The sequence below is a fragment of the Diadema setosum genome, chromosome 5 (assembly GCF_964275005.1).
Source record: "Diadema setosum chromosome 5, eeDiaSeto1, whole genome shotgun sequence".
In the NCBI taxonomy this organism is placed as follows: domain Eukaryota; kingdom Metazoa; phylum Echinodermata; class Echinoidea; order Diadematoida; family Diadematidae; genus Diadema; species Diadema setosum.
The window spans coordinates 15,467,997-15,475,028 of NC_092689.1; positions in this window are offsets into that span (position 1 = coordinate 15,467,997).

Sequence of the window (7,032 nt, forward strand, 5' to 3'; positions counted from 1 at the left end):
TTTAAAAACGTTCCTTTTACTGAAGAAATGTCAAGCTCGAATGGATGCATCTTACCTTGGATTTGGCACTGTGTTGGCAGCAGAGGAATGCTATTGTTTTTTTTTTTTGATGCATCAGATCCGTGTAATGAGTTTTCGAGCAGCCGTTGTTTTAGGTTTGAATGGTTGTTGTCTGAAGCACGCACACCTCTAATGACTAGCAACGTGAGGTTAAGTGGCATCATGACCTACCGATACTTTTGTGAGTGTGTGTGTGTGTGTTTTGTCTTTTTGCTTGTTTTGTTAAAGTGGATGTGCTCCAGTAAATTTCCAGATTTGTTTGTTTGTTTGTTTGTTTGTTTTTTAAAGCGTGGTATCTGCTTATAGCATTTGGTAAAAGTGGATGTCTTTCTGCAGTCATGTGTAAGATGAAAATACTACCTGATTTTACCTGGATTTGATTTTTTTTTTCTTTTTCTCTTTTTTGATAGTGGTTTTTATTGCTTTTTTTATATTGTATGAAAGAAGCTGGAGGTGTTTCTATCATGAGTTTTGTAGTATTTGAAAGGTGGATGGGAAATGGCCATTTCTGCAAGGAATCACAGAATTTGTTGGGAAGGGTAATTGTCACATGACCGAGCTTGGCTCCAGTGAAAAAGAAAAAGAAGAGGAATAGATCCACATCTCTGTGTGTTTTACTTTGTATTCGTTCAGCAGGCACTGGTAGTTTTTGAGCTGCAGGCATAGTCAGCTCCAAAAGTTACAAGTAATTAGTGTCCAAAGATGCAGAACAGACGGAAAAAGAAAGGAAAAACTAAACCAATCACATTATCTGGGGCTGAAATCTGGACAGGATTTTGTTGTGAAATGTTCTAAATCAAGACTTAAATGCAGTCAATGCCAAATCAAATCAAATGCAAAAAGAAAATGTGGCATACTGGCCACAACATGTGACCATGATCCAGTCCATATGCTCATTTGGGGGAGTTCACAAAGAATTTGACACTCTGCAACTAAGAGTTACTCCCAATACACTGGATCCATGGAATAATGACCTGTGAAACAAAAAAGTACTTGGAAGAGTAGAAATGAAGAAATGAAATCAATGATTCTTATAAAAACAACTTTACAATAGACCTGGTTAACAAAGGGCACATTGGGATGTGTAGGTTTAGCGTTACACAATGTGTCATTTAGGTATTGTTTTGTCCTGTTTCATTGTCAATTCAATTTGGAGTTTATTATCTGGAGAACCTTTCTACATCAGAGTGATGATACTAATCAAGATTTGACCATCAGTAAAGTGGTATTCTGGTTTAGTATGATGGTACTTTTCCATGTTTGAATTGCCCCAACATGGAGTAGAGTGATGAAGTTTGAGACAGGCTCTATAATTTGGCTTTAATTCACCCTCCAGCATTTCTAAGCAACCTTGGCATTCTATCTCATCCATCTGAAATTCTGACATGAATCCCACGTAGGACCTAATGGTGTGGCCTTGCATTGAATTCAGTGATTAATGTATTGCAGTTGAAGTTACTCTCTTTTAATGTAATCTAGTAGGAGCGTATCTTATGTCAATGCGATGCTCAAAGGAAAAAAAAAAATCCAGCGTGAAGTCTTTTACTTATTGGTATTCAGAAACTCTGCTAAGAGGATCGTATTCATTTCTTGCTCTTGTTTTTATTATAAATACATTTGCAGATACATATTGATTAGTGGAGATGTATGACATGTTATATGATTTCCTGTTTAAGTTGTGTAAAAAAAAAATTGACAAAAGTACTTTTTTGCAAGTTCCTTCGATAATAACCGTCCACTTGTCTCTCTTAGCCAAGTTGTCTGTGTATTCGCAGAAGAGAAAATACCTTGATGATTATTCAGTTCAAGTATTCTAGTCAAGTTGTACAAGACACATATTGTTAAAGTTTATTATGTTTGGGCGTTATCTCATGCTTCACTCTGCCATCCAGTGATGGTAGCACGAATTCACCTTAACCTGCTTTGTAACTTGTGTACCACTACTAACCTGGCCATATGATGATGAAGAAGGAAAAATTTGATCTCTATGATTTTTTTTTCTTCTAATCATATCATAGTTAATCTTTCATTCGTACTAGTTATGCAAACATCGTGAGGCACTTTACCAGCATTTAGTCATTTCTGCGAACAGCCTAGTGAGTGCTGGATAACCCATGTGATCTTGCACTGAATGGCTGATTCAGTGCATAGAATCATGTGGAAATAAACTGTATATAATTAACAGTCAAGGAATAATTTGCTGTTGAATAAACTCAATTCACATTCTGGCCCTTGTATCTTTATTTTAGATTCGCTCTGCCCCGAGAATTCTTTGATACATTCATGGAGAGATATTACAATATGCAAGTGAAGGGATTAAGTCTTACCCTTAAAACAGAGTACAGGCCAGGTATGTAAATACAGTCACTATTTGGGCAATTTCTAAACTTTTTTTTTCTAAACTGTTCTTTTCATACTAACCTGTACTGCAATACAGATATGATATTCCTTGAAAAGGGGGGACTGGAAAGAATCATTGTTATGGTTCTTTGTTGTTGTCTTGTCTGTTTAAGAATAAACCAGAAAATTGATATTGGCCCAAATGTACACAGGTAGTGCAAATAAAATCCATGGTTTGAATTTAGTCTATGGACCAAAATAAGGTGTATCTTGTGCACGTGTGTTGGCTTACACAATAGGTCATGCACAATTTGCCCATTTGATATTTGCATAAACTACTCACGTAATCTATGAAAACTACTTATGTGAGTTTATGCCCTTTGGTTTCGATCAGATGCTTAGGTGGGTATCAGAAATTAGGGGATGGGGATTTTTAAGGTCATTCATGTTCAAAACTTGTGTGCTTTCTTTAGATATTTCAAAACATAGATGCTCAATGCACTATAGAGGGAAAGAAAAAAAAAATGATGTCTCACTATTGCACCTTGATTTATGAATTGAGAATGTTTGTGTGAACGCAACTTAATCGTTGAGAGAACAGGACACAGAGAATTACAGATAGGGAGAATGTAGCATTCAGTTCGGGAGAAGAAAAAAATCGCAGTAGAGAGTTAAGTGCATGCCATAGGTATTTGTGTTGAGCAGAAAACAATTCTTGTTGATTATGATTTGAGTAGTGTTGTATATCAGTATCTGTTCTGGAAAGTAGTCGAGGAATCCTCCCTATCACAGATTACTGTAAACCTTTCGTCATTGGCGTTTGGGTCAGCACCCTGGCTGTATGCTATGTGCCAGTGAATGAGGTGACAAACGGGGTCACGCTTTTTGGAGTTGTTCATTGTGTACTTACAGTAATGTGGAGTTACTGTGCAGTAGGAATGGACGGAGCATATACTGTATAGGGTAGTCTTGAATTACATCTTTTTTCATGTCATGAAAAAAATAAATTTTCAGGGCTTATAACTTGATATTTCTTTTCCCAACACCATGACAGTTGCTGTGAAAATCTACATAACTGTGGTAGCTAGTTGGTGATAGAGATAGCTCCATGTTTTCCTTGTACGATCAAGTAGAGTTCATGCTGTGCACTGGCACTGCGTTGTCAACATGTTGTGGAAATTAAATAGCGCCGCCACTGTTTGAGTTCTTACAGTTGTATGTAATGGGGGAATTGATAAAATTTTTAAAATCAAGTCAGCACACCTTTCGAGCAGCCAGAACCTGCAGTATAAGTTGGGATGACCACCTTTTACAAGGGAAGGCAGAGGTATATTGTTCAAAGTAGAGATTTTGTCCCACTCTACAGGGTAAAAAGAGTGGAATATCATTCATGTGTAACATTATGTTTGCTTGTGACAGCTTACAATTCTCACCCAAGTAAATTTATGTAGAGACAAGTGTCGCTGGTGAAAATTAGCACTAGAGTAGCACTGATCAAAGCAGACAACTTTCAGACACTTCAAGTCAGTTTGTTGCATCAAAGCCTAGGCGTAGGTTTGTAGTTAAAAAAAAAGAAAAAAAAAGAGAGAGAGAATAAAAAATGCAGCTTTAGAGAACATGATTGAAATTGCGATATTCAGTGATTCAATTTAGAGTATGAGATTTAGAGGCCAACCATGACTGAACTGAGAAAAAAAAATTAAAACAGCTTGCTGAAAAAACAACAAACAAACAAACAAACAAACAAACAAACAACAAACAGACATGTAAAATTACAACCACACTTACTGACGTGATATGAATTTTTCTGTTGGCAAACTGTATGTCAGTTACTTGATTTTGGCAAGTTCATCCTTTTGATTTTTTCTTTTTCAGAACATCTTAGCCATAATCTTTTTCAAATGAATTCAGGAGAATCTGTGCCCTGCATCTCACACTCATCCACTCAATGTTTGAAATTTTTGTCCTCCCAAGTTTGCTAATGACTGTTATATTATCAGTGTGTGCATGCACAAGTTATTTTCTCTTCTAATGCTTAGCATTTAGAGGACTATGAAATAATATGCAAATACTGCTCCTCCTGTGCAGTATAGAATTGATCACAGATGTGTTAATGATAACATTTCTTGCTCAATGAAGTCATACAGATTTTGTTTTGATACACAGTACAGCTGCAATCTGAATATAACGCATTGAGGCATGTGCAGATAGCTGTGCAGTATAAGAATTCATGTATTTAGCATCTGTAAATCTCCCTACAATATTTTGAGTCAAATTCATTTTTTTTTTTAAATTAACGCTTGTGCTTACTTATATATATATTATACTTTGTTTCGCCACAGGGATTTAACTCAAAAGAAATGCCATAATTGTGTTATATCCGAGTGTTTCTTCTTCTTTTTTTTTTCACTCATATGTATAGAATTTACTGTGGCATGTTCGGTTATAATCACATCAGCAGTACACCATGCACTTATGAAGATATTTTTATGTACGTGATATTGAATTGCTACATGAAATTACAACTGATATACTCCTAGTCATTGAATTCATCAAATGTCTTGTAAGATGATTTCTTACACCATTGTATGCTCTGGTACGCTATTTGCAATTTACATTTGTATTCCTCAGTAGCTATTAAACATAAATGTTTATGCAAATCTACAACACCAATATTTTTTTGAGTGCCACAGTTCATTCACTTTCTGATATTGTTTCATTATAATCTTTGGTTACCAGTAAAAAGTAGAATTTAGACATTTATCTGTAAAAAAGAAGTTTAGCAAACAGAAAGTGTGTAGTGTGAAAACAGGTGAAAACAAATTGTCCTGCATTGCAACAAAATACACATACAAACAGAAAGAATTATACGATAGTAATGTATCTTTTGCCAAAATTTTATGCCAAGTCAGCAAATGTCAGTACATTGTACCATCAAAGAACTTTATAATCGGAGCAACAGCATATGATGGACTCAGGAGTACGGGGTGTAGCTCCTTTGTGAAGCAGGCACACCAGGCTTTCCCTCTGGCCCAGTGTGGCATCATTTGTGCCGATGGAGGTTGTCTTTACATGGCATCAAATCTGGATTTTGGTGCCGTGAGCAGTTGCCCATGCGAAACATTTTGCGCAATTCATCTCTGACTGCAGTGATGAAGCAGGGTGGCCCTGTTTGATTTCAGTTTCAGGACACCTACAAGGTGGAAAACCATTGCTGGAGTGTGATAGGTTTGTCAAGTACAAGCTCTGTAGCCTACAAGTTTCTGCTGCAATTACTTGTAGCTGTATTAGCTGTAGAGAGCTAGACCAGTGAGGTTATTCATGTGTTTTGTATTCACTGATGGCAATTTGCTTGACTCGAATGAGTCTCCAGATATCATTTAATATACGTGTATTTTTATGGTCACTTCAAATAAGGCTGAATTGTGTGGTGTCTATTGCATACAATTTCTTTCTGTGATATCAATTGCTTAGATCTCAGTAGATGCAATGATATCTTTGAAGTATACGAGGTGGTATATGTGTTTTTAGTCTACAGCAAAGTTCAGAGTGGGTTTGAAACTGTACCTTGTTATTTCAGCCAGGAGCTTATCTATGAGCGGTAGTATTTGGAGCACCAATTTATTTTTATTCTGCAGGGAAAAGTGGCCAAGCTTTGTAGACGTGTATACCATTATATCTCAATTGTGATTATTGTGCATTAGCCTTGATGGTGTACTTGAAATCACGAACCTTGAATTTTTGTTCTTTTAAGAAAAAAAATCTTTGATAAAACAAAAACTTTGCACCTTGATTGATTGATTGAATGATTGGAAGTGTGACAATGTATGATGACTCGGAAGCATTCACAAAAGTACTTACATGTGTGTTAGAAATATCCTGGAGTTGTGAGGAGTTTTTTCATTTACATGTACAATTGTATTCTGTATGTTAATCTGATATATGTGATTTACAGTGCCTCTTTGTCTACCAAAGTGAATTCTGCACCATAATTGGCAAACGAATGATATTAATGGGATCATCTAGAAGGAGTGTACAGAGAGCTGTAAGGAAATAATCTGTGTCTGTCCAAATTTAGTGGTGTTTATTTGGAAAGCCCAGCTAAAAAATAGATTTGTCACAAAATCTACATCTGCTGTACCATGACACTTCAGTCGTGCCCAAACTTTCTCGTTGTGTGAGCACAATACAAATTGTAGTTTTTCGTGAGGTGATATAGGCCCTGAAGCAGCCTGTACCGTAATACATGTGACTAATCAACTTTTTTCACTGATTCTCTTTCCAACCTTTTCATGTGTGTATGTGCCATGTATCAAGTCATATGAGCAGATTCACAATATAAATGTATATGATTGATAACAAAGAAATTACCTGTGTCTCTGGTCATGTGTTTCTTCCTGTGAATGTGTGTCTTTTTTAATTTTTTTTATTCAGAGCTCCAGATAAACGAAAATTCCCAAGGGCTTAGTTGAATGAAGTGAAAATTGAATGCTAGGTATGATTCATGGTGTCATTTGTAGACTGTTGGAGAGTCATTTCAATTATGTTTCTATAATAACCTTGGGCAAGCTCATCTTGTTTGGTAGACAAAAACATTGGCACTAGTCCATGTATTGAACACATTTTTACAGT